The sequence below is a fragment of the Trachemys scripta genome, chromosome 9 (genome assembly GCF_013100865.1).
Source record: "Trachemys scripta elegans isolate TJP31775 chromosome 9, CAS_Tse_1.0, whole genome shotgun sequence".
Taxonomy (NCBI): Eukaryota; Metazoa; Chordata; order Testudines; family Emydidae; genus Trachemys; species Trachemys scripta.
This window is the reverse complement of record NC_048306.1, coordinates 24,933,207-24,959,247: the sequence shown is the minus strand read 5'-3', so window position 1 is coordinate 24,959,247 and position 26,041 is coordinate 24,933,207.

The following is a 26,041-nucleotide window of genomic DNA, read 5'->3' as shown; positions in this document are numbered from 1 at the left end:
AGCTGTTTGTGTCATCAACAGTAGGGTTTCTTCTTTTAAAAATGATATTTTATCCACTTTAAAACAAAAATCCACAAAAGATGAATTTGCGTTCAGTCTGGGACTGAGTGACAAAGGAATTTCAAAAGTTTCAAAGATCAATATATCTTTCTATCTGATCTTGTGAGTGACTATAAGTCTGGATTCTCTCTGAACTTCTAGAATTCTTAGAACATTCTGGGTCTGTATAAATAGGTTGGAGTCTCTCACAAGAAAGCCTGGTCTCCTCAGATTCCATTTACTTCCTGCCCCTGAGCAGGCTGGGAATGCAGTCAGAACAGTCTTTCTTCGTGTGTTTTGAGACTTTCACTTCCAAACCCAGCTGGAACCAGCAAGTGCAGAATCAGCAAAAAATAACATTGGTAGTGATGCGAAAATAGCAAACTGAACTTCCTTTCTGTTCTCTAAATCAGTTCTGTTTGCTGCCACTTTCCATTTCATGCCCAGGTTTCAGTCAATTTCTATTGGATTTGAAAAGGCTTCCTAGTCATAGGAATAACTTGTATAAAGTTTTTTTTTCTTTATTCATCACCATAGTACCTGAGTGCCTCATGTAGAATCGCTGGGGGGATGTAACCACTTGGAACTGCCTCTCCTCTCTCCATCCAAAATGGTGGGGTTTGATTTGCATTCCCATAACTCAGGTGCCGGGGGCTCAATTCGTCTCCCATGGAGGAGAATAGGGCCAGTACAAGGGGATTACCACGAATAAGCACAATCTAAAAATCAGTAACTGTCTGAATGTGGTAGTGTTATTGACAATGCTGAAAATAATTGATAATAATACATGGCAACAATCAGGGTCTGTTGTAACCCTTTGTCCAGAGCATGCCATCCAGGTGTGATGTACATTTGGCAAAAAGGGCACAGCTAGGTTCAGTCCTCTCAGAAGCCCTGGTTATACCCGAAGTGATGTCATGCCCCGTCAGTCAGGAGACAGGAAACATGAGAGGCACTTTCCAAAAAGGAGGCATGGCCAGGGCCAGATCCCTTCCTCTGTGTGTTTCCCTCCAAAAACCATGGAGAGAAAGGGAGGGAGCAAAAAGGGAGTGCACTGAAACTGGCTGAGAGTAGCATTATCTTGCACCGTCTCCAGTCTGGGCTTGGGACAGCTGCCAGTCTTGGCTGGGGCAGACTCATAACACCTTTGGGGACTACAGAGACCCATAGAATGGCCTGGAGACTGGTGTAGTGACTCATCTGTGAAGTGGTTGGCACACTGAGGTGACACGGACAATGTGCATGTATTGGAATTTGTGTGTCCTGTGTGGGCTGCTTCAGATTCAAGCGGATGAAAATGAATTCTGGGACCCTGGACCCATGATAGATTTGCCTCCAACTGGCCAGAGATTTGTTATAGAGCCATTTTTCTGTCTTGATCAGTTTTGTGATTGAATGTAACCATACATGTCATTTCAAACAACCTCTGTCTGTCCCACTATTTATATTCAGCCTCATCTAATGTTATGTAAAGAATGCTATCTGCAATATCTGTCCTCACCTTTCCATTGTTTCACACACTGCATTTTCATTGATTTTAAACCTAGACCATCCCTGTTGTATGTGCATCGTGAGAACACGCGCCTTACTCATACGAGAACTTCAGGAATGCAAGGGTAGAGTGGAATTAATACTCTGTGTACCGTGCTATCCATTCTATTGCACTGAATGGGGGTAGTTTAGGCAAGGAGGAGGAGTTTAGGTAAGTTGAAATTACTTGCACTTCCCATCAATGACAGTTAATAAAGTGTGTGGTGGGGAGGTGGGGTGGGGAAAAAAGATGAGTACTGGAGTTACTGTCATTCGCTCCTCCTGCCACCGCCAAGAGCAGTATCTGCACATATTTCTATTCAAGTTAACTAATCATTCCTTCTCATATCCCTCACTTCTTAACAGTTACTATCCTTCTAGTGATCCAGGAGTGTAGTCTCATTATCCACTCTCTTCCACACTTATGGTGTCTCTGTCTACCTACTTCTGCTGATATTATCCACTGCCACAGTCCATGTATGGTGGATGGTTGAAGTCATGCATGGGAGCCAATTGCTGTGGTTATAGGCAATCTGCTGAGTGTTCTATTGTCTCTTTTTCAAAGGGAAGACCTCCCCAAAAGGAAACCACACCTGCTGGCCGCTGCTGATATTGCTACTTCCCCTGGGCTTGATAGGATGAGAGGGTTCCTATTTTGGAGGAAATTCTGGAGCATCTTTTCCCCCTACAGCTTTTTTACACTCCCAAAGGGGACTACCAGGCCTTCAGTTGTGATGCACTCTTTGTCTACATGGAGGACATTGCTGTGGCATGGGCAGAGGGAGGAAAGCACGGAAAGACACTGCAGGGAGAGATCCAGACAGAGAGAATAGCAAGTCAAATCACCGAGACAGGAAGGGAATTTCTCGGCTGAAATTGAGAACAACAACGTGAAGTTTGTAACTGTCTGCACCTGATGTAAATCCATTTGCCTGCGGCTGTCGGAAGTGAAGAGCAGAACACTCTTGATTTCACAGCTTCATGTGACAAACAGGAGGCACAAACTGCAGGGAGAGGAGGAAAAAAAAGAAGAAAGCAACCCCAAACAAAATCACGCAAACACCTTGGCCTTGGCAATCTTTGATAGGGAGTGATCCCAGCAAAAGGAGAGAGATGCGGGCGGCATTTTCCCAGCCTGAATGCTTTAAAAGCTCTCCCTTTATGTTCTTCAGCGATATTAGGGCTTGTAAACGAGCCCTGCCATTTACCTCTGCATCTGACATGTTAATGGTTGTATTTTTGAATCATTAAAAATTGAAACGCGTACCACTTTCAACAGCTGCCAAGCCTCTCCCCTGCACCGTTCTCCCCCTTCCATGCTCCTCCTCTCCTCCATTATCCTTCTCCCATTCTCGCCTCTCTTTCTCTATTTTCTCTCCTTGCTCTCTTTCTTCTCACAGTCACTCGTTCATTATCAGTCTACCTCTCCTTTTTCCTCCCTGTGCCCTGTCTTCCTTTCTCCTCCTTTCTTTCTTCTTCCTTTCCTCTCTGTCTCTGTTTCTCATTCCCCATTTCACTCCACTCCCTCCCGCCATGTCTCTCTGCCTCTGCAGTTTACCATACAGTACTGCCCCCCCGCCCCCGCAATCATGTCTCTGCCAGAGTTTCAATTCACAGGGAGCACTCGATAATCTGCTGCTTTAATATTCTCACCTTGCAGTTCTCTTTTATTCAGTGGGACTTGGAGAATTAGAAAATGTATTTATCTAAATACACTGGAGAGTGAGAGAAACAAAGAACCCAACAGTGCTTTTCTAACGAGGAATGACTAATATGACCCAGGAGAGCCTGTCCTCTTTTAAGCACTCAATTTTCCCCAGGATTTGCATCCAAAGATAACTTTGGCAGTGCCAGTGGTGACAATGGCACACCTGCCAGCCTGCAGCTACTGTGGGGATTCTGCTCCCCTCAAGGACTGGCACCAGCTGCAGAGAATGGCAGCGTTTGTTTTACCTGTTTCCTCAGCTGTGACATAACCTCTGAAAGCAAGAGCAACTAATCCAAAGCAGAGAGACACAAGGACATATAGAGATGCCTTTGCTTCCCAGCGAGATCACGAGGGCGCCCCAGTGGCTGGGTGCAGGGGCTGTGTCTCAATTATTGTCATGCTACTGGGTGGGCCAAAATGACGCCAATACCAGTCCAATCCCCTGCAACCTCTCATCAGCATTGTGTAGCTTTGAGTAGCATCTACACTGGAAAGGAAATATCTAGTGTTTTCTCCAGTGTGTGGCCATGTGAAGTGCATTCATATCTCCCATGTGGCCTCTGGGAGTATCCTGGGCTTCCACTAACATGTTGTGGGTCCTGGCAGAGTGCCCAGTGGGGTCAGGAGCTTCATCCCTAAGAGGGAGAAGGAGCATTGTACCAGTACAGTGTTACCGGTGAAAGGGCTTTATCTTGATGAAGTTGATTAGAAATACAAGTGAAACAAAACCTGGAAAAATGAGCCCAAGTGTGAGCCGGAATCTGTCTTGTGTATAGAGAGGGTGGAGCTCCCTGGTGAGTTTCTAAAGGTTTTGTCTCTTGGAGAACCTTCCTATGCCACCACTACAAAGAGGAAGAATTCAGGCATCACTCACCTCTCTCTCCACAACTTTCATATGGAGTCACACAGAGACACAGACAAGGAACAGATATCCCCCCAAACTGCCATAAGAGAGAACATCCTGCCAATGGAGAGGAGGGGACAGTGCATTGGTGAGGGGGAGCCAGGGCTCTGAGGTGGGGCAGCTGTCCATGGTACTCACAGTCCCAGTTGGGAAACCTTGGCTGTCCCTGTGGGTCACCTTGGCTTCTTTTTCAGGGAGGTGTGTGTATCTACTAATTAAATTGCTACTTGCCAGTCACTGTGCCCATCTGTGTAAGAAAGAAAGAAGTGCCCTGGAAAACCAATTAATACACTACAGATGGTTGGGTCCTGTCCTCTGGCTGACACACTGGCCAGCAGGAAGAATTGCTCTCAGGAGCTGTCCCCTTCATTGGGGACTCTGAGCAGGATAGCGTCACTCTCACATCATTTGTGTCTATAGAGGCAATGGCTAACAACCTTGTACTGCTACAGTGGGCACATGTGGTACATTCAACATGGATTCCAGGTGTGCCCATTCCCCACGGGAGCATATTCAGTAATGATGATGACCCTGGTAATTCTGTCTTCCTTATGAAGCATGCTCACTCTAGTATGGATTGGCCATGAGTCAGCCACATGATGGTCTGTCTGGAAACAGATATTCTTCATGCAACTGGCCTATGCAGTTATAATTTAGCTGTAAACATTTGAAAGGGTCCCTTCCTCAGTAGCCCAATAGGAAATGGAGGTTTTCTGTGGCCTACTACTTAAAGCATGGGTCTGGGAGTCAGGACTCTTAAATTCTATTCCCATCTCTGGGAGGGGTGTGAGATTTAGCGATGTGAGAACAAGGCTGGTAGTCAGGATCCTGGGTTCTATTCCCATGTCTCGGTGTCCGTGTGAACAGGAGAATGATAGGCAGGGCTCTTTAGATCTATTCCCATTTCAGACAGTGAATGATTCACTGTGTAATGTGGGTAAAATGAGAATAGCCCCAGGCCACACTTTAGAACACCATGGACACCTTTGCTTCTTGGCATGGGAGCCCCTGGGCCATCCTTGTGGTAGATCAATACCCAACTTTCTATAATTAGCTCTTCTAGGTCTTTGACCACTGGAAGCCCTGGGAGAGATCAGGAGTAGCTCATTGCAAGACAATCTGATTCTCCTTTTGAATGGGATGGTAACAAAGGAGTCTGTCACCTCTGTAGAGGGCACAGTAGGTGGAATGCCGTGATCCAGAATGGGACTGTAGCTAGGAATCCCAGGCTGCGCCCTCTGTTATCTTAATTGCAGAGCTCTTGAGACATTGCCGTGTTGGGGCCTTGAACCAGAGAAGACTGTCACTCAATTCAGAGACAAGGTGGGTGAGGTAATATCTTTTATTGGACCAACTTCTGTTGGTGAGAGAGACAAGCTTGTGAGCTTACACTGAAAGCTTGTCTCTCTCACCAACAGAAATTAGTCCGATAAAAGAGATTGCCTCACCCAACTTGTCTTTCTAATATCCTGGGACCAACACGGCTACAACACTGCATATTAAATCCAGAAACAGGCTGGAGGATCTCCTGCCTGAGAGAAGACAAGGCTTCTACTTCATAATATCCCATGTGAGATCCATACAATTTCACCCCCCCTCCCCATATTCCACCCCCGTGCTACACACAAACACTTATACACAAACAATTTACACACACACACACACACACGAACCCCTCATCAGAGATGACTCACAGCTACACAGTCCCTCTTGCACCAACACATACCCACGTATAAACACAGGCTTTCACTCCCCACTGACACACACACAACACACACACACTCCTCCCTCCCCTTGCAGGCACACACAACCCCTCCTCTCTCTACCGCTCTCACCCGTGTGCCCCCTCTACAGATACCCATGCACACACTTCTCCTTCCCCTCACGCACACACACACACACGCACACACACACACACACACATTCTCACCTGTCGCTGTCACACATGCTCCTCAGCTAGCTAATAAGCTGTGACATGCCAGATATTTAAAGTATGAAAATTGGCCAGTTTTTGAATATTTTAAAGCCTATCACATATATTTTACTGGTCTGTACAAAGCGCTTAATGATGTCTGTAACAAGGACGTGGAAACTATCATCCTGAATAATCCCCTTGAGCTGGATTGACCCCCTCCATCTCCACTGCAACATCCTCCCTCCCACAATGCACTCACACATTCCTGAACTACAGCTCCTGTTTCTCCTGCCATGGCTCCAATGAGGAAGGTACCATTGCACTGTGGGGGAACGTGGTCGGGTGGAAAGAGAGGAGAAGACGGGTGTGGAATAAAAGGGAGGAACAGGAGAGGAGAGGAAGATGAAAAGGGCTTGGGAGGAGGAAGGGAAGACTGGGAGGCTCAGCGCACAGGAGAAAGCTGCCAACGTTAACCCTCTCCTAAAGAGCAAGCTCACGTCCAGTGACACGTGTTGAAATGTGACATCATAATGGGCCATTGCAGAAGCCTGGAATTGTATTTCAGATCTATTGGTGTCCTTCCAGCTAGAAGGCAGGATCACCACCTTGAAGCAGGGATGGTCCCCAAAGTAAAAGAACATGTGGCAAACACAGAGACCAGGGTAATCACAAGAAAGGAATGCCTATCCTAGGCTATGGGAGCTGCTGTGCAGGTGGGAAATGCTTCCTTCCTTTGTCTTTCTGGGGCCTTTGCTCTCTATTCTTGTGTCCACAGGAAAATCAGGGCCTATAATTTAGGGCCAGTGCAGCTCTACAGCTGGTAGCATCTGTACAATCTGTCCTGTAGACAGGGATTAGACCAGTGGTTCCTAAACTAGGGGCGCCACTTGTTCAGGGAAAGCCCCTGGCGGGCCGGGCCAGTTTGTTTACCTGCCACGTCTGCAGGTTCGGCCAAACACAGCTCTCAGTGGCCGTGGTTCGCTGCTCCAGGCCAATGGGGGCGGTGGGAAGTGGCGGCCAGCACATCTCTCGGCCCGCGCCGCTTCCTGCAGCTCCCATTGGCCAAGACCGGTGAACCACGGCCAGTGGGAGCTGCAATCGGCCGAACCTATGGACACGGCAGGTAAACAAACCAGCCTGGCCCGCCAAGGGCTTTCTCTGAAGAAGCAGAGCCCCTAGTTTGGGAACCACTGGATTAGACAGTGAAAAAATGCCCGAGTCCTGTCTACATCACTGCTTCCAGTATTGCTACCTCTGGAGCAGCTGCACCGGTGATGAACCAGGCTCCTAATTTTGCCAGCATAGATGCATCCTTGCTCTTATTCCTGCTAAGCTGCACCTGCCTTAGAGGGAGTGAGATAAAGTGACTGCTCCTCTAGGGCTGGTCTACACTGTGGGGAGGGGGAGTGGGGGGGACGAGACAATCTAAGATACGCAACTTCAGCTACAAGAATAGCGTAGCTGAAGTCGACGTATCTTAGATTGACTTATCTCCCGTCCTCACGGCGTGGGATCAATGGCCGCGGCTCCCCCATCGACTCCACTTCTGCCTCTCGCCCTGGTGGAGTTCCGGAGTCGACGGGGAGCGCGTTCGGGGATCAATTGCTACCCGCCGATCCAGCGGGTAATGATAACGTACCCTTAGAGAGTGCTGAGTAGGAGTTGGAGAGACTGGAGAGAGGTCACAAGCGGCACTTTCCTTGGTCTTTCATTTGCCACTTTGCCAACAGCTTTGTGTGCTACTTGGGAGCAAAGCCTTTGGCTAGAGGGGCCTTCAGGGCTTTCCCTTCATCTCTTGTGGATCACAGAGCACACCTGTTGAGAGGGAAGTGAAACGTTTATTCTGCATGGGGATCAACCTAGAATTTCAAGCAAGAAGCCACTGTACAGCTCCTGAAGGGAGCTCTGAGTAAGTGGGGAAGTCCTAGTACTAGAAGAGAAAGAGAAGCAGGTGTGTGTCCTGTGTGCATTTTGCAGCATCAGTTCTCCTTCCTAGTCTTCTGTTTATACAGGGCCCATATTGTGCAAGGCCCCAGCCCCAAAGGGCAGACAATCGAAACAGAAGACTTTCAGAGGCAGAAAGGGGGGTGGGCTGCTGGGGCAAAGCCAAGAGATGGAGTGGAGAAGCTGAGCACCAGCCCATCTCATTCTGCAGGCACAATTCCCTTCTTTTCTTGCAGGCCTCCTCACTGTAGTGCTGCTACACATCAGGGGACAGCAGCAGCAGCAACAGGAGTGAGAACGCCTTCAGCCGCACTGACAGCCAGGCCGACTCTGTATCCTCTTGGTAGGAGCTGGCTCCAGGAAGGGGCTTAGTGCGGATCTGACTGGAGCACAGGCTCTTTCTTAATTTAAATCAATGGCATTTTTTCACCCTAAGTGTTCTGCTTTAACACTGACAAAGGAGGAGGAATTCCATGCATTTCTCTGGCTGTTTAGCAGAGCTGCTGCCCTCCTCTCCCCTGTCAGACACTAATCTCTCCTAATATTTAACAGTCCCTGTAGGCAGCAGGATTTATCCTCTGGCCTTTCTACCTGTCATTCCATCCCTTCTCACTAAGGAGCCCTCTGATTCCTTTCTGAAAAGAGGTGCCAGGGCTGATGTGATCTATTGGCTCACGCTGGCAGTTAAAGAACTAGGCCCATTTTTCCCTGTTTCAGCTGTCGGGCATTTATCCAGGGCAGCTCCATACGACTGCATAAGGCCCCCTTACCTCCAGCACAGGGGATTTGAGGGACAGCCGTGGATGGTCAGTGTTACTGAGTGGGAAGGTGGCTTGGTTGTCACTGCAAGGGGCTTTGGCTTATGCAGAACCTCAACCACCACCACAGGCCTGAGCCGGGGAAGATCAGATCCTGATCAGGATCTAAACATCATGGTCAACTCCTGCCTCTGTAATAGGCAGAAACAAAACCCTGAACAGACACCCCTAAACTCTGGATCCAAACTCTCCAGTGTGGGACCATCTCTGTATGACCTGCCAACTTGCCCTGACTTACTGTGTCCCCTCCCATTCCTACTCTGTCTCCAGGTCTCTGGAAGATTCCTTCTTTATTCCCCTGCCTCCCATCTGATCCTGCCCCATTTCCCTGTGTCCCAGTCCAGCCCCACTTCCCACTCCATTTGTGCTTTTAACATCCTTAGGCTTAAACCTCTCCTGAGTTTCCAGGTGCCTTGTTCTTCCATGAGTTCATTATATCCTCTCAAAACATAATCATGAAAACATGGGTTGGCTCTAACAGCAAGCGAGTTACAGTCACTGCAGGGAACATGACAGGCAAAATTTACAGTTTCCCACCATTGCCTGGAGGAGTCACTGCTGAGTGACAGGGAGTGGTTTCTCTGCTCAGGGGCTGCATATATAGCCTCTTCACTAGGGCATGCACCTATTCCAGGGGTTGAGCACATATTTGTCCTCTCCCCACTGTGGGTTCAGCCTCCCCAGCACCTCCCAGTGGAATGTGGAGTGAGGCGCACGAAGAGGTATTCAAATAGTGTCTCCCTTGTAGCAGTGTGGAGCACTAACTTCAGGGGACCCCAGCTCCTGCAAATGGAGTCACAGGAGCATGGGCTGTGTGTGAGCCCATGCTGTTCCAAAGCTCCTCCTTCATTACCGGGCAGGTGGCGAAGCAATCCAAGAGCCGGGGGTATCGCAGCTGCACAGTAGCCCTTTATATCATTAACAAGCCCTTTGATTGCCGTTTCCTTAGTCCTGGAGTTAGAAGTCATTAGACTCCAGCCTGAACTCTCCTCTTTCCTCCGATCGGGTTACAGCATTGGGTTAGTGGGGGGAAGCTGCTCTTCAGAGGCATTTCTCATGTTGTGAGATGATGAGAAGGGCGGAAACTCTACTCCCCCGCTAATGATTATTACGATTGTCACCTGCAATGCGAGACCTCGGCCCAAGGCTCAATAACCAGAAGCAGGCCTGGCCAGGGACAAGCTTTAATAGGACACCTTTAGCAAATGGCACGGTCAGAAGGCCCGGTGCCGCCTTTGTTTCCTCTAGCGCTGGCTGCTTCCTTTCCACTCCTTTTCTTGCTTTGTTTCCTTCTCTCCCGTCTAAGTAGTGGCAACTTTAGAACTCTGCAGGGCACCATTAAAAGACAGATGATACTGCCAGAGCACAGCTGTCCGAAGCCATGGAAAACGCATTCCATATAATCTTTCTAAAGGGGCATGTGTTTAACATTGACCTGGTTACACAGCCCAGCCTTCACCATATGCACATACCATTTCAAATAGGAACAGCGGTGCCTAACTGGGCAGCTGGAGTGCCGACTCAGCTATCTTACAAATGGACCAGTCGGTGTCTCCTGCTGAACTGGGATAATGTAGGGAGAGTGGGAAATGGGAAGTGGAGGGATAGATTAAACTGGCTGGGAATGTCTCAATGTGTTTTAAAGAGCATGGTGCATAATAATAATTAATATCACAAAAACATTCTTGCAGGTGTTAGAATTGCACATTATCTAATGGGAAGGGATCAAATCAGGTTCGGGGAGGTGGAGGCTGAGAAAAAGGGTGTGAATAGTGTTTTTAAATCTCCCTTCTGAAAAAAACAGGCTCTTTGAGACTCTGTGAGCACAAACAGCATCCCAAATGCACCTCCCTGACCCCCGGACATTACCGCTAGAGAGAATGTTCATGGGAGGTTAACATGTGCTACTTTTACAGCTCAGTCGATGTGCACTTGAACAGCCCTGTCCTCTGCTGCAGAGGTGTTAGGCAAATCAGTCCCACACACACCTCCGCCCGCTCCCTCTCTCCCCACACACTTATCTTCTGGGCCAGTCTGTAGAGCTGAACGGTCTGGTCACACATAGAAAAAAACAACAGCAAACCTTAGACACAGGTTGGGATAAAATCCCACCTGATTATGCTCTAGGACTAGGTTACAGGTTCTGAGGGTCACAATCCTCAGGGGGTTATGAAGAAGTGTCAGAGGTCATCTTGCCCTTCTCATACTGCTAAATGGGAGAGGGCACCTGGATAGTTACTGGCTAGATGGGAATGGGATTGGAGGGGCTCTGTTTTGGAAAAAGCTGAGAACCACTGTTCTTGGTCACACTTTCAAAACAATCAACACTAGTGGTGGTGAAAAATATTCACCCTTTCGGGGGAGCACATCACCAGATTATGGCTCATGAAAGAGGCTAACTCTTGAGATCTGGCTAAAGAAAATACAAGGAATGCAGGTGATGGAAGAAATCACAGGCTGAATCAGACCATCGTCCCATGTTAGGTTTGAAGGCTGTTGGGCTTTAGCTAATATTCTCTTCGCAACATACAAGAAACAAGACAAACAACAATGGTCTCAAATTAAAGCTACGCTGTGTAGCACACCCAGATGACTAGATGTCAGTGCCTCATATATATACTGAAACCCAGACTAACTAAACCTACCCAATCACAGGTGCACTGACAGTAGCTGCAACAAACATAATTTTTAACATCTACTTATGTATGTGCCTATGTACTCCGTGCTGCAATGAACATCTTCATTACAGCTGGTCAATATTTTTAGGTTGAAAAATTCTGGTGAGCAATTTTCTGTTTTTGATGAGAAAAAACAAAACAAAACTCTGAACATTTCTGAAACCCACAACCAGAATAAAAATCATGTTTCAATTTTTTTATTTTTCATTGTAAAACTAGGAAGTTTCCAAGAAAAAAATTGAGGTGAAAAATATTTTAATTTGCATTTTATGATGAAAATACTTATCATTATCTATCTATCTAATACATCTATGCTGCACAGAGACATGCTTCTCTGCCTTGATGTGTCTGCTCCAGTGAGCTGCATAACAAATGGCATAAAGCAGAAGACTAGTGTGTCACTTATAAATTGATAACCTTTCCTTCACCTGTCTCCTTTTTTCTGTATGTGCCTATCCAGCTGGGTAACTTCCTTTGTATCTAACTGTCAATAGTTTCTGAAAATACAAATAAACAGATATTAAAAAAGAAATGTTGCCCAAGGAGGTTGTGGCTCAAGGGATTGGTGATTGGAGTCCAAGCCTTTCTCTGCATTCCTGTCCAGCCCAGGTCAGAGTAACACAGCAGCAAACTAAGCAGAGATGTAACACCAGTGATGTAAGGGATATCATAAAAACTGGATGTTGAGTGACCTTTGTGGAGTGATGTGGGGAAGGGAGTGTGATGATTTGAGGTTCACTCCAGACCAGCAGGAGGTTGTGTCACTGCCTGCCCTGCAACGCTGGGTGCCTTCAATGCTACGTTGCTGTGTCTCACAGCCCTGACGGAAACAGCCAGCCTACAGGCATGCAAGTCACAGCCTGGCTTCCACTGCCCACTTACTTTTTTGCAGGGTGACCCCAATACTGAATTTCCCCCAAACCATCTGCCCTGCAGTGTCCATCCCTCTCGCTGAATAATGAGAGAAGCTCTTAAGTTTGTTGCTCCCTTAAAGAGATCGTTCCCAGCCGCTTATTACCTTAACTGCGATGAATAAACTCTCTAGTTCAATCACTGCACTGAATTGGTTTATGGTAAAACAAGTTTTTAGTCAAAAACATGTAGATTTAAGTGATCCCAAGTATAAGGAATAAAGACAGAAAAAGTTACAAGCAGAAATATGCTTCTAAGACTAAAACTTTATTTTAGCAAGTTACAATCTTTGCCTAAGCAGATTTATCACCTAAACACAGGCCCCAGAGACTTCAGCCCCCTTGTCTGAAGGATCCAACAGTCTGTGATTTCAAGAGCTCTGGCCCCTTTAGCCCCTCAAGTGATGGATGCCAAAATGCCTTTTCCTCTCTCCTATATTTCCCCAAATTTCATTGATCCTGCTTCAAGAGGCAGACAGGCTACCAGGGGGTGCAGTCTCTATCCCTTATCAAGATTGTTAAGCATTCATCTTCCCCCGGCTTGCTATCCTGAGGGCTTTGTTTACTTTGCATGCAAATGTGCTTTTCTTTGTCTTTGGTCACACCTGGCTTAATTTACATCAGAGACATATTCAAGCACGCGGAACCACATTCCTCTGTCTGGAAGAGGCATGGCTTACACACTGCTTCCAAATGCATTTTAAGAAAATATTTGCAACACATATCTATAAAGTCCTTTGTGGGCTTACTGTACAGACATCATGCAAGAATATTAATGGTCAATGAGTTATTAGTTTTCTGATGATCTATTACATGCTGCCTTTTGGATATCTATCATGACAATAATGTGCCAGCTGGCACTGGCTTGCTATTAGGCTCACTGGGAGAATCCCCATATATTGGATCTGACTTAATGCTTCCTGCAAATTAATGAGTGCCTAGTGTCCAGCATCACACAGGATCATACCCATTGTAATTATTTAGGTAGAAAATTTCACATCAGGAAACTCTATTCTCTCTATAACTATTGTGTTCTTGCTACAGGGTTCTGAATTCTTCCTAGTTGCCAAAGGTTCTTGGTTCTTTCTCATTGTTAGTACTAAAATAACACCTAGAGGTGTCAACCAAGGTCAAGGACAATTGTGCTAGATCCTATGCACCCTCCCATACCAGCATTTATCATCTAAATAGATAAGACAGAGGCGGCAACAGGCACAGAGTGGTGGCATAACATAACAAAGATCGCACACGGCAGGTGAGTGGCCGAGCCGGGATTAGAACCCAGGGCTCTTTCTTTCTTCTTATACTTTCATGCTGGTGAAAAGTGCTGCCTAGACAGCTGTGGAGACTGAAGTCCTGTGTTCATCCATGGAACAGATGTACAGTATGGACAGTGATAAGGCAAGCTTCCCCCATGCCCCAGCCAATCTGCTCCAATGCTGACCTAGAGTAGCCACCACTTGTGAGAATATTTTCGGCACGGCTCCATGTGTGGAGAAAACAGTCATGGAGAACTGTGTTTGAAATATGAGTCGATGTTTAAATGTTTCAAAAATAGTGTCAGTGGGGTCTGAGAATAAGGCAAAGCCCAAGACTGTGAGCAGTTCATTGCCAGAAAGCCCGAGGACACAAGCGTGGTTTATAGGAAGGAGGTTAATAATCATTACTTTTGTCCCCAAGTTCAGCACTGTAACTGCCGCTGTTCCACGCAGATCAGATTTAAATCCAGGTGCAGACAGCTGGCAAGCCACACAACACAGACTAAATCCTACGCTGATTTAACAGGCTGCGAGGGCCCCTTCTAAAAAGTCATTAGTGAGGCTTTCGGAGCAGGAGGGTGCAAAATTGTGTCAAGGCACTGTGCTTGTTTAAACAGCCCCAGTGAGAAAGGAAAGGCTCCCAAGAGGCCTTGGGGGGAATGTTTTCAGGAAGAGAGACTTATAGTCGCTCCTAGCTTTGGTTCCCATTTTCTACCAGTTTTTAACGGCATGAACTAGTGAAGGCTGCAGAACGTTCCCAGTGCTGTGCTCCAAAGGGGTGCACAGGCACCAGGTGCTCTGCGGAGAGAGGCTGGCCTTGCTCAGGTCCAGCACAGCTTTGGGAAATAGCATGCTTGCTGCAAGTATGCTGGCTTGTCATTGACAGCTGGCCATTTGCATTGCTCTAGAAGCAACTCCACTTGGGGTGACAATGTTATATTCTCTCAGGAAAGGTGTCTAGCAGCCACCACTCCTGAGTAACAGGGTAAGCATAGTTTGTTAGGGTAAGCAGCCCCCCATAATGGCCAGGTTAGTTGCAGGATCAGGCATATCATCCCCTCTCCAGTCAGGGACAGACCATCTCAGCAGATGGGGATCTTTATCCAGTTCAGCTAGAAATGCTAAATGTGCATGGGCCCAAACAAAATTTCAGACAGGCACCCTAAAGACTGTATGGTTCCTTAAAGCCAACCCAAACTCTCCAAAGATCATGGGTCTGCAAAATTGAACCAGAAACCTTCTTGATTGTCTTGCATCCAGCTGGGCCGGGAACACATGTAGTGTGTTCCCACTTCCAAGCCCAGCCAGTATCAAACAACACAGAGAGAGCTGAAAACATTTTTTTAAAAGCTCTTAATTCCGTGTTTATAATCCCCAGAATGGGCTGGAGGTCTGGTGTAAACCGAGGTTTGTGGGCAAAGGTTTGGATCAGTTATTTCATCCAGACCAGTTTGGCCTTCCCTAATAATAAGCTCCATGTCCTGGGCACTGGGATCTCTCTGAAACCCCTCCTTGATATGGTGGCTTCTACTTCCATTTAAAAATAGTCATGTGACAGGATAGGTCTTTGTGTTTGGTGATGCCCCTTGGGAACAGAGGAAAACAGAACTGGGGTTGCTTGTTCAGTGGCTATAACTGAGTCAGGAGTTTGGGGTTCCATTCTTGGCTGTGTGTGAGACCTTTGGTAAGTCACAGCCCTCTTCGTGCCTCAGTTTCCCTTCTGTATAATGGGGATAGAAATAGTTAGGTCACAGGAAGGCCGGTGAGTCTGATTAAAGTGCTTTGAGACCACTGGGTGAAGTATTATTATAGCACAGAGCAATAGGCCCCCAGGGTTTTGGTGAACTAAATATGAAAGGATTATTTACTGGGATTAGCAATAGGTCATAGATATAAGTTAGTATATGGAAGTTTATTACGCAGCTATGAAACCTCACTGGGTTTGTAATAATCACTTAGAATTTATTTTGTACGCAGTAACTATCCAATTAACTGTAAGTTACATCTGCAGTAGACATATCCTGGATACCACAGCCTCCTTTCTCTGTATACATGGCTCCTCCTTGACTCCGAGGGTGGGTTACTCTCCAGGCTGGTATCATAAAGTAGGTGTATTTCTGACATAAAGTACACAGGGCCTGGGAGATCTCAAAGTTCCTTCCCTACCCAAGACAAGAAGTCTGACTGTGCCAGTTAGTACAAGGAAGAGCTAGGAATGGCTGCTATTGGCCCTCCTGGGCAAAACAGATATTAACTCACTGTAATGCAGATAAATCCCATAGCCCTTTGCCTAGCCTCAGTTGAATCTAATGACTTATTATCACAGTCCCCACACAAGTCATGTTAATATTACTCCAAGCCTTTCTGACCTCTCTTAGTTGAGATCTTCCTTTTCCTCCCAATTTCTGAGCTCCCCGTTTGCTTCCTGTGACAGATAAGCAGGCAGCCTCCTTGCTTCTCCCCAACCTGCACCAAGGGCAGCTTTGTGATGGATGTGATTAATATTTGCTCGGAAAGTAGCAGATTCCCTCTGTGACCATTTTGAACCTGTGATCATTAACATGTCTCCTTGTGGATAGCATTTGTACTTGTCATGTCGCAGTTGGGTCTGCGGAGGGGAAAGGAAGATGTTCTGATTCCTGGTGGGAAACTCTGATAACCAGACTGAACCTCCTAAGCTTCTGCGGTTCACCCACCTTTGGGGAAAAGTCTGTGATTTGAATTGATTTCGCAAGGGGTCCCCAAGCAGCAGGAAGGGATGAATGTAGGTTACTGCTGTTACTTGCAGATGGATCAGATGAGGAGGTTTGTAATAGCTTCTTTTCTTTCTCTTTTTGTGCCCCCTCTCCATCCTCTCTTCCTTCTCTCTCTCTTTCTCTCCATTTTTTGAAGGTTTGTAATTTCTTTTCAGTTTTATTTCTCATTAAAAAATAAATACCATTGCTATAATTTACAGTGAGTTTAATTAGAAATGAGTTACGTGTCCTAAGCATTAAGATCTAATTGCTCATTCCTAAAACAATTTTCTCATCTGAAGTGTCCCCAGTTAATGATCATTCATTAAACAGGATTTGAGTTTCTTAAGTGGAGTTATAAGGGCTGCAGATTTTCTTTAATAGCTGTGCCAAGGCAAGGCCAGTGCTAAGGGGATGGATTCCTCCCCTCCCCAGGAACCCCAGCTATATTAATGAGCTATATGCATGAGCACCGGTGAGCAGGACGGAGAAGAGATCCATCAAGTGCATAGGGCAGTGCACTGTGCTAAGCGTTTCCAATCAAACCATTGGCTCTTTGGCTAAGCTGATGTGGGGAATCTCCCCTAATTCCCTGCAATGCTTCTTTGTTGTAAGTGATACAAGAGACTAGCGGGGGTGCCAACCATTAAACCTTCACTTTATTAATAATTCACAGGAGGCCTCGCTTTCCCGCTTGCATACAAGGCACTGATAGGCTATTGTGCTTACCCAAGGCTCCTAATCAAACTCTGGAGTGGATTCTGGGGTCACTGGACTGAAGGCACACATACTGTGGGTGGACTCCAGTTTACTGGACTGGAGTCAATATATTACACACTTGCCTCCCTTTTGTAGAGATTACACCCACCTCCTTTGTTTCTGAAAGGAGGGCTGTTTCCTGCTTTCCTGTGAAATCAACCTGCATTTCCCCCTACGTGGAACTGAAACAGGTTTTACAAAATCTCACCAATATTGTGGGAGATAATCAACAATGTAGCAAAGAATCAGACTAGAGTTAGAGCTGGAAAAGACATTGTCTTGTGTTGTCCATGCATTGGCCAGTGCAAGATTATCGCCTTCAGTGCTTTGTCCACTAGTCTAGTTTGTACTGTCACAAGCAATGGGGATTCCACAGCTCCTTCTAGGAGATGGCTCTTTGATGAATTTGGGCAAAGAGAAGCAGTGCTTTTTTGTGAAGTTTGCAGAATGGCTTGCCCTAAAACCTTAGAGTGCTGCATGCAGAGAGCAAACTATTTGCATAAATCTCCGTAATACATTAGCATTTTGCCCCACAGTCCCTATATTTTTTTGGCAGGGTCTCATTTAAGGGCTATCTATCTATCTAATCTATCTATCTACTGTATAATCTGACCATCCATTTGCAAAGCAACACTATTGTAGATAAACCTGAAATGAGAAAAATTTCCCCACATTACCAGCCTCAGGGCACCACATATATTCTTTACAGAGTACTGATATATGAATAATGAGTATGGGGGAGGATCAAGAGAAATAACAAGTGCTTTTTATCAAGAGCTAAATTGCACTATGCAAGCAGGAGAGCTGGAATTTTCTCTACATTGGACACACCAGTCCAGACTGGTTTTCACAGAACTCTACTTACCGCTTCCACAGCATATTGAGTGACACCACATTCCACCAATGAAAGACCAGACAGGATTGCATCGTCAAGCCACATGTGGCTGAACATAACCTGAGGGCAGGAGGACACTGTTACCTAGCAACTATTAAGAAATGCTCAGCACTTTCTTGAGTGTCAAATATCAGTACACCATATCACAAATCCCTTCCCGAGCAAGTGCAGAATGGGGAAGAGGAGAATTTGAAAAGAGAGACCGAGAGAGTCATATAGGGGTGAGACAGCCCCTGCATAACCTTGAATCCATTAGCAGACAGCCAGGGCCATGTGAACAATGTTCTTTAATGCATCAATGTTCAATCAACAATTCTTGTTTTTTTTTTAAAAAAGAATGTTAAAAGGAATCAGCAAACCAGAGCACTGGAGATTTCTGATTGCATTTCAAGGGGTTTTCAGCTTCCAGGTGCTGTCAGTATATCACTTTCAGGAAGATAGATATACAGATAGATAGATACATAGAATCAATAAATGAAATAAAAAAGTCCCCAGTTCCAGGGAAAGAAAATTATTTCCTCCTCAAGTAATTATGGGTAACGTTATGCAAATAATACCCAGGCCAGCTTTGCAGCCTTGTAAGAAACCGCTAACGGGCTCCACAAATCTCTAGGCAGGGGGGGGACAAAATACTTCCCTATGTAATGACACGGCCTTTGGAGCTCTTTGAATCATGTCACCCATGGTTGATTCATAACTCTCACTAAGTTTGCAGGGTCCATTCAGATGCTTATCTGGATCCCTTTGTTCTGTCTTGGTAGTAGTTTTGAGGACAGTATTAGACCTTAGGTAGAATAGAATAACATTTGCAGAGGCGGTGGGGTTGGTGCTACCACTTCCAAGAGAAATCAGGAGGTAACAGGGAAGCACCTCATTAAATCCACTGTCCCCCAAAATAAAGCCAGCTGGTCTTTTCATGCCTGGGGAGCTGTTAGCTGTTATGGTCTAGGCCAAGATTTGGGTTTGAGTTCTGGGTGAAACATCCAGGGTTCAATTCTGAGGTTAAGAAGAAGATTTGGTTCAGTTTTTATTTTATTGGTTCACCCTCCATGGCTGCCTATCATGTTTTGCAGCATGACCCTGCATGTTCACGTCCTGGATGTCACCTTAACTGCCTGAGATCACCAGCTTCACAAGAACTCAACTGTATTTCATTCCTTTTCTTTTGCCAGGATTTTGCGGTAGCAGATAAATAAACTGACATCAATCATCAGCGTATGGCAGTGAGCTCACCTTACGGGATTCATTTCCTCTCAAAATACACAAGTTTAATTTCCATTTAGCTTCCTCTAAATTTTAATGTCTACTTTCTACATAACTATTTTAGCGTTTGGGGAGGAATGGTGAAGAAACAGGTGACAGGATATGCCACGGGAGTTTCCTGCAGGCCGCAGTGCATGCAAATCCATGTTTATTTCTCTGCTAACAGCAGATGCCTGAGCTGGGGCTAGAGCCCAGAGACTTCCGAGAACAGCAGCCACTTTCTGTATTCCCACTGATTTGGAGGAGAGGTGACAGTCACTGGAGTGGGCTGGAAAAGACTGAATCACCCGGCAGTCTGCAGCATTTTGGCTCAAGCTCAGCCAGGCCTGCAGAGCCAGAATGTTTGGGGGCTAGCTGAGCAGGCCTGGCATTCCACTATTGCGGGGTCACAGCCAACCATTGTCAGGGGCGGGCTCAGCGCGGGCCGAGTGCAAATTAAAGAAGTAGTTTGCATTCCAAACTGTTGGAAGGTTTTTGTGTTTACTCACCGTGCCATTGGTTAGCCTTTATTGAAACAATGGGATGCACAGATCGAAGAGATTCGAAGTCCAGAAGGGACCACTGTGATTATCCAGTCTGACTGCCTGTGTAACATATTAATACAGTCCTGGTGTAACTTCACTGATTTTGGCCTGATTGCTAGAACAATCCATATTTGCCCCATAAGTACCCAACAAGCACAAAATGAGCATTTTCACAGTCGTTCGTGAATTCGGTCTCGAAGAATGATTCGCCATTTCCCCTGGCAAACTCAGCTTTTCAGGGTAAAAACAATGAAATTCTTGGACAAAATTGAAAAAACCTCTGAATTTGCAGCAAGTAGAAAATTCACACTTCTTGCATAAGATTCCCACTTCCCCAAATCATGTTCTGCTTGCACGACAAACCCAACATGAAGGTGAAAACACTGGTTTGCTTTTTTATTGGTGCCAAGAACTTTCACGGGGGCAGGCGTCTTTACACACAGCTCCACAAAGGAATGTATCCCAGCTGCAGCGAGGGAGTTGGAATTGATCTTGCGAAGATAGGGGTGACTTCTCATGTTTCTCCCTGTCTCCTGCTGGCATAAAACCTAGAGGGTAAACTCTCCTTCCCTCTGTGTGCCTCGTCCTGGAAAAAGGAAGATGTGAGCGAGGAAACCTCTAGAGAACACGAGCAAAAGATTTTTGCTGTGCCATCTGTATTTGTACCTTTCCCCCAGGAATGCCCTAGGCTACCTGGACTGCTGTAGTGCTAGCTAAGCTATAAATAAAGGGGACAGAGCTGATGTCGTGGGATTTGATACCAGCAGAGCTGCACGTGTGCTTCTTCCTACAAAATGATGACACCTAATACCTGCCATTTCCTCCTGCATTGTCCAGAAGCTAGATTTGGCAACCTGACATTTGTCTTCCCATTAAAATGGAGACGCCACACTGCACATCAGCATCTCACTCCCCAGTGAATACAATTGTCCAAGGAATTGCAAGGGAGTGTGCTAACACTATTTCCACTGGAAGTCATTTTGCATATCCTGCCAAGAAGCTGCCATTTGGGGGCTAGAAGGACTTATCCTCAGTTCTTTATGCAGAGGCTTCTCCTAGCGCTAACCCATAAAAAGAGCTATCTGTGGTAGTACAGTGCTATAAGCTACATCTCTATAGGTGCAGTGAGTCTGCAGCATGAAAGTTAGGGCTTTCTGGCTTCTCTTTAGCATTAAGCAAATCAATCTGTCTTGCTTCTGTAAAAATAATTACATCCATAAAAACCAGCCACTTGCACTGGTGCCACATTTGTAGTCAGACTTCATGTCAGGAAAGTCCCCCTCAGGTAACATAGGGTTAAAAAGGAAGTCCTCCCCTGCCTTCCTACAGCATCTGAGTCTGGAAGGCTGAGTTCATGGGCGGGGTAGACTCCTGGATGCCAGACCCTTGGCAGTGTTGCTGCTGCAAGGCATTGTACTCTGCGCACGGAGAGCGGCTTTATTGTGTCAAGGAGACCTAGACAATGACATACATAAACAATGTGTATGTGTATGGTATAACTCCTCTCCTTACAGGCATTGTTCCTGAATCCCTGTCTGGGATGTTTATTAGAAGCTTTGTAAACACATCCCAGAAATTCCAGGGGGTTCAGTCAGATGGTGTCTATAAGTCAGTGACAATTTATTTCCTCAGAGAAATTTACATTCCCTACAGGAAAAAGCAGAGATAACGAGAGAGAAATGGGGCCAGCTGTCCACCCCTAACCACTCCTTCTGGCAGAAATGGGTCATTGTGGCTGCTGCATGTTTACAGATTTGGGCTGGAGGGGAGAAGAGGCTCAAATCCTGAGCTCCTTACTCTGTTTTTACTCAGGCCTTACGCCAGCAAATCTCCCATGACCTAGGGCAAATCGCAGTGTGAGTCCTAATAACCTGGATGTGGGGAGGGGACTTCCCACTGAACCAACTCAATATGTCTGCCACAACCAGGAGGAGGCAACTCCAGCTAAGACCAGCTCAGAATGACTCCGGCTGGCTGAGCCAAGGACAGGAATCTGGAGAGGTCACCTGGATGTTCTGCTGCCCATAGGACCTGCTAGGGCCCATGTTTAACTCTTGGCTATGGTAAAATAGGGTACACACATGGGGGGCCTGATTCTCCATTGCCCTTCCTCTTGTGTGGTTATTTACATCATCACAAAATGATGTTTAAGTAGAATAGTTGCATTTTACAGCTTGCACTGGCGTAAAAATGACCCAAGATGCAGGCAATGGAGGAACAGGCCCAGTTTCTCTGGCTGCCAGTTTGGAGACATTGCTAATGGATTAACTCTCCTCTAGTGCCTGGCCACCAGTCGGGCTGGTCACAGCGCTGTTCAGAGGGATATTGTAACACCCCGCTACTTGGATTGACAGACCAGCATCCATCTTCATAACAAATATCCTGAGACCAGCGCACAGACAGGTCCATTCCTTAGTGGCAGACACATCTGGGACAGAGCTCCACTTTGTCTCTCTAATAAGTTAAGGTATTGGAGCTGATGGCATCCAAAACATCAGTTCCAAGGTCCCTGCAGGGAAGCCGTGTGTGGTGTTGTAACGGAGCGCTTCACTGCTCGTCCCAAAAATCAGTCGGAGACTGCTTAATATGCAAGTACCAGTGCCCTTTTATTCCTTGCGTTGGTCCCACCACTGTTTATATACAGTCCATTCCAGCCAGCTCCCTAGGAGATAGCTAGCTTCTTCAGCCAGCTGGGAACTACACTCACAAGCTCCTCCCTTTCCTGTCCCCCCCTGCTTCCTTCCTGCCAGCTTTATATAGCCTCCTTGCTAACCAGGTCCGCAGGTGTTTTTCCTTAAGCCCTTTGGTGAGCCAATACCAATTAATACCCCTTAATTGGACCTACCATAACCAGGAGCGCCACCAGCTTTTCTGCCGCCCTAGCCGGCGGAAGGTCCTACCCTGAAATGCCACCCCCCACAGAGGCGGCGGAAGGTCCCGCTGCCGCCCCCCAACTTGTAGTGCCCTAGGCGACCGCCTACGTCGCCTAATGGGTTGTGCCAGCCCTGGGGATAACAGGGGCCTGGACAGAACCTTTTTGGCCAGCACCCTGTTACAGGTGTGTAGTGAGAAGTGCATTGGCCTCAGACTTTTGCCTCCAGGACACAGCTCCTGGCTGCTGTGAATACCCAGGAAGCCACCCAGTACCTCAGCTAAAGAGGATTTATTCTCACAGACTTTCCTGCTCAGTGATGGCTTCCCCATTTTGAGCTGAAAGGAAAGACGTCTGAATTTGCAAACATAAGCTACTCGGCGAGGTGAAGGGAGCTGAGTACCATGTCTAGGGAGAGCACAGCTGGTTCAGGGGGGTTAGATGGAGCAAAGGAGGAGGAAATCAGGGGAAAAAAATCTTGACCCATGCAGACAACACCCCAGGGATGCCACCAATTCCTGCATCCGTGCTGTTCCTCATTAGAGACATGAGGACCTCTCTCCCTGATGCTGCCACCACTGAAGAAGGGCCTGGCCTTGCTTCTGTCCCAGTACATTGATAACGCAGTGTGTCAGCCAGCATGACTGATCTGGGAAGCTTGAGGGCAACATGAAGCTTATTTGGGAAACCCACTGCCAGGGCCCCACAGGGTTAAATCCCTTCACCCCATTAGGGATTGTAGGGGCAGGGACTTTATACAATATCTCACAATGGGCACCACTGCAACAATATCAAACCTTCCTCCTCCTCTTTATTCCCTCTAAGGAGCCCACAGGAAAGCACCAATATCCTGCTGTTCCCCACATTTTTTCCTTTTCTTCTCCTTTCTTTTGTATTGTTATTCCAGCCTGGTTTGGGTCTCAGGACCCCCAGTTTACTGTGGTTGCCTGGCCTCAGAGGAGTTTACGGAATGAGATCCTTGTTCCTGCCCCTTCAAGCCCAGTAAAGCTTCTCATGACATGACAGATATCTAAGAAAGGAACAACTCTGGAGGTTTGTAATAAGTCTGAATCCTGCCTAAACCCAGACAATCAGCACAAAGAGGGGTCAGTGAACCCCCAGCTCCTCCCTGCATCAGCCTGTGGGTGGATGATATGAAGCAGATGAGGTGTGTCTGGGACACCCAGCTGTTCTAAGGTATTTTCACAGTTTCTTTCTCTGCAGCACGCAGCAGGGCAGAGCACTGCCGCTGGTAGACGTGTCAGTCCTTGTTCACATGAGGTAGACACAGACTTTCCAGCCAGAGAACACGTGTCTCTCCCGATTGTCCTGCTTTCTCATGGGTCGCTCTTCATAATTCCGAACCCGTTCAAGTTTGGAGCCAATGGTTTGTGCACATTTGCCTGCACTTGCATGGGAGAATGTGCGTTAACAAGAGTAACACCCTGTTTGTGTAGCTAGGAGTGCCTAGCTCTGTGTGTGCACATCTGTATGTGTCGGACTGTGTGTCTGGCCCCAGGTTTGCATCTGTGTGTGTGTGTGTGTGTATTTGCGTGCATCTCATTATGTGTGCACGTATCTGTGTGCACGTGTACAGAGAGCCATAACTCTCAGTGATCCCCTTGGCCCCTCAGAGTCAGGGATCTCATCTGAAGAGAAGAGCAGAGTCCCAGTGTTTAACTCTTTTAGGGGACATCTGTACTGCAATCACACACCCACGACTCAGGCTAGTGGAGCTCAGGCCTAATAGGCTAAGGGGTGTAGATGTTCGGGCTTGGGCAGCAGCCCAAGTTCTGGGACCCTCCCACCTCACAGGATCCTAGAGCCTGGGCTCCTGCCTGAGCCCAAACATATTCGCTACAATTAAACAGCCCCTTTGCCTGAGCCGAGTCAGCTGGCACAGGCCAGCCGCGGGTTTTTAATTGCGGTGCAGACATACCCAGAAAGACTGTGTTTTCTTGGTTGCAGTTTAGGTTGCTCAGTAAAAGTAAGAGAGACCACTTCGAGCTGAGGAAGCCAGAACTGCATATGCTTCCATGTCTGCCACATTTAGCTCCCAGGTAAAAGAAATACAGCCTCAGAAACCCTCTTGCAGTGTCACTTCCCTCTCCTTCACAACAGCCAGCCCCTGCTTCCCTCGACTCACAGCCTGCCTCTCACACACATTCCTCCCCAACACACACTCCACTCCCCCATGTGCGCTGCCCCCTTCCTGCCCCCTAAGAGCAGCAGACATGAAATAATGTGCAGTGAAGAAAGAAGGCACGGGGCACAATCCACAGATGGAAGCAGGGAAGTTCTATGGCCTGGCTGTGTCTTTGTTCCAAGAGGCCTGGACAAGGGAAGAAGAAACACCGTCTGGAGCTGTCCAGGCATCTGGTGCCAAGGCTCATAAATAAGTGAACCCTGTTTGCTTTCTCCTTGTCCACTGCTGTGCAAATATTTACTGCCCCCATGACCTGTGAAAACAGCATATGCAGCAGCTGACAAACTACGTGGAAGGGGCTGAGGGAACTTGGGGCTTCAGAAATGACAGGCAATGGTGTGTGTGGGAAGAGGGTGCAGTTGGGTGATGGGGGGAGTTGCCTTAATATTACTTTGGGGCACCTTTAAGTCCTCTGAAAAAGCCTGTCCGTTACAATTAGCAGAGGTTATTAAAACTCTGCATGATTTTGGGCATCTAGTCCAGGGCTGATCTGATTCTTTTCTACTGCCTGGTTGTTCTGGGTCAAAAAAGATGCAGGAATAGGAGATGCATGCCAGGCGGATAAGGGGAAAACAAGAGATGCAAAATAGCATCACCATTCCCCTGGGCAGCCTGTCCCTTGCCCAAGTCATTCTGGGCCAATGAGAACTCAGCATCTGGGGGGAAACTATAGGAACCCAAGGGCCCACAGAAATTAGCAGGAAACTTTTTAATTTGCTATGGAAATAAGGCCCTCTGTGCTACTAAACTTGTGTCACGGGGTCACAGTGATTTATCCACAGGAACACACATCAGTCACAGCACTGATGTCACTTTAAATCTTTTCCTTTGACCTCCCCCTTCCTGGCCTTCATGTTGGACAGTGGCCCAAACTCATTTATCCATATATAAATCCTAGGGTTACCATATGTCCTCTTTTTCCCCAGACATGTCCGGCTTTTCGGCACTCAAACCCCCGTCCGGGGGGAATTGCCAAAAAGCCGAACATGTCCGGGAAAATGGCGGCTCTGCTCCTCCCCTGACTCTTTGGCTCTGTTTAAGAGCCAAGCTGCCCGAGCACTGTGGGCTTCAGGCAGCCCCC